Genomic DNA, 3,176 nt, shown 5'->3' with positions numbered 1-3,176 from the left:
GGAAAGAGAATGGAAGGAAGGAAATAAGATTAACCCCAGTAACTGTTGTGTTTTATTGTATTTTCTATTTTTAATTTAATTTTTATTTTATACTACAGTTGATTTACAATGTTGTGTTAGTTTCAGGTGTACAGTAAAGTGAATTAGTTATACATATACATATATCCATTCTTTTTCAGATTCTTTTCCCATATAGGTTATTACAGAATATTGAGTAGAGTTCCCTGTGCTATGCAGTAGGTCCTTGTTGATTATTTATTTTATATATGGTAGTGTGTATATGTTAATCCCAATCTCCTAATTTATCCCTCCCCTCACCTTTCCCCTTTGTTAACCATAAGTTTGTTTTCTATGTCTGTGAGTCTGTTTCTGTTTTAAAATAAGTTAATTTGTGTAATTTTTTTAAACTCCACATATAAGTGATAGCATGATATTTGTCTTTGTCTGATTTATGTCACTTAGTAAGATAATCTCTAGGTCCTTCCCATGTTGCTGCAAATGGCATTATTTCATTCTTTTTTATGACTAAGTAATATTCTTTATTTTCTATTTTTAATCATAAATATTAACAGTGTGGGTGGAGAGGGAAGAAAGTTAACTTGCCAACTGACCCTTTCAGTTTCTCAAGTCAAAATCCATAGAATCGTTCTTGACTCCTCTATTTCTTTCATATTCCAGATCCAATCCAACAGTAAATGTTGTCAACTCTATCTTCAAAATATAGCCAGAAACTGTCCACTTCCTACAACGTCCACTGCTAACAATTTGGTCCAGGATGCCATAATTTCTTACTTGAATTATTGCAGTAGCCTCCTTCCCTGGTTTCTCTCAGCTTTGACCATTGCTCTTTTCAGTTTACTCTGCACACAGCATCCTGATTCCTCTTGTTGAAACCTAAGTCTGAGATGTCACTTCAAACCCTTCAGTGGTTTCCATCTCACCCAGTTAAAATCCTAACAGTGGCCTGTAGGACAGCCCAGCACTCCTTCATTGTACCACTCTGAGCTTAATTCCTACAATGCCTCCCATCACCCTTTTCCTGCCACACTGGTCTTCCACTGTATCAGACACATCCCTGCCAAGGAGACTTTACAGTTCTGTCCTCTCTGCTTGCAGCAAGTATCTGCATGGTTTGCTCCCTTGGCTCCTTCAAGGTTTCATTCAAATATTTCATTCATAGTAATTGCAACTCTCCCCACTCCCTTTCTTATTTTGTTCTTTTCTTCATAGCATGCATCATTGCTTATACTCTATCTTTTCCTTGCTTATTTTGTGATTGCATGTCTTTGCCCTAGAACATAAGCTCTGTGAAGCTTCTAAATTTTATGTTGTTGCTCTTGTTTATTTTTGTCATCGCTGTATCCCAGTGCATAGTGCCTGCCATATGCAAAGTGCTCCCTAAATATTTGTTGGATGAATGAATGAACCATTAACAGTTTTTAACAAATTTGCTATATGGATTAAACACCTAACTGCAAATAGCAGAATCGTGGGAGAATGAGATATAGGACTGGTATGTTGTGATGACAGGGTCATATTCTGCAGAAGATCCAGGGCATCATGGCATGACATGGAAAAGACCAAGACAATAAGGGAGCAGGTAGATAGGCAGGTCAATATAAGGACTTTGAATACCTAAGGAAGTAATAGGGACACTTTACAATTTGGCCAAGTAATGTCCTTTTGCAATATTGGATTCCAGAAGTATTCATTTGTCTCATAATTGTGCATCAATAGTCTCCACTGTGGGGCTCCTTTGTCATCACCAAGGATCCGGGAAGACAATAAGATCATTAAAAGTCTGATCTTCTCTGGGCTATGGGGATCATTTCCACATTGTCCCATGGCCACCAGTCCCCTGAGGGTCTTTCTCCCACACTGCTTCTCCCTCTTGTCTTCTCCTCTGTGCTCCTCTATTCTCAATTCCCAGGCCTCTTACAACATTGCTTCCAGGAAGATCCTCTTAAAGAACAAATCAAGCCATATCACTGGCCAGCTTTTAGACTGCCATTTTCTCCCTGTTGGGGATGAGGTCCAGCTCACCCTGCCTCCCCATCCTTGTTTCTCTTCAGTCCTTCCTCTAGCTAGACACCCTGAGCCTCTGCTCAGTATGCATGTCCCTTTACCACTCTCTAGAATGGCCTTCATTGCCTCAAGAACTTCTCAGCTCTCAAAACTCAACTTTCAAGCAGCTTGGCTTAGTGAATTTTTAATATTTCTCCTGAAATCATTTATTAGTTTTTCCTCTAGGATCTCATAGCTCCTTACACAGACCTCTGGCACAGCACTTACCATATTAGATTGTTTTGTTGGTATATTTTCTCCCCCAGCAGACTGGGGGGCACACCTTTGTGTCTCTCCCACCAAGTATAGCATATAGAAGGTGTATGGTAAGTGAATATTAAATGAGTTACTTTGGAAACTTCAGAGAAACCTAGTCTTGCTCCTGAGCGTATTGTTCTCTATAGCTGCTAGCTTTGCTTTTCTTGGTCCTTCATAAGAACCTCCCCCAAATCAAACCCCATGACCTCTTGTTCATGTACAGATGTGTTGGTTGAACCTTGCCCCAGAGCTGGAAGGGGCAAAGTGTTTTTCCAATGGTAGCTCTTTTGTTAATGTTACATACCACAAGGAAAGATAATCATCGACCTTCTGCTTCCTCTCAGGATGTGCCACATTGGTCAAATCGTGTCATTATGTGTTGTCAGGCTTTGAGAGAATGCATCCTTCATTTTAATTTTTTGCATGATTAAAGTCATTCAATTACCATTCAATTTAATTAAATGGCTTTTATGATTTAATTTTAGTGAGGGGAAAAATGATCCGTCATTAAAATGATGACTGAATGATTTTTTTTTTATTATTGCTGTAGATAACAGGAAAGAGCCTTTGAGATAAGTTTTGTAATAAAAAATCCTTCTGGTAGTCAGGATAGTCAGTAAAATGTGTTATCGGTAATGAAAAAGGAGTTGTTGATATTGTTAATTAATAAGTGATGAATTAGCGTGGAACCTGACACCTCATTTACCCCAGTAACACTACCCCGGGGAATATGGAGAATATTAGGCTGTCACTCTTTACAAATTTTTTCCTTGAAAGAGAGAGCGAGAGCAAGAGCAAGAGTGAGAGAGAGAGAGAGAGAGAGAGACAGAGAGAGAGAGAGAGAGAGGGAGGGA

Source organism: Lipotes vexillifer, unplaced genomic scaffold (genome assembly GCF_000442215.2).
Source record: "Lipotes vexillifer unplaced genomic scaffold, Lipotes_vexillifer_v1.1 scaffold1324, whole genome shotgun sequence".
Lineage (NCBI taxonomy): Eukaryota > Metazoa > Chordata > Mammalia > Artiodactyla > Lipotidae > Lipotes > Lipotes vexillifer.
This window is presented reverse-complemented; position numbering follows the sequence as displayed.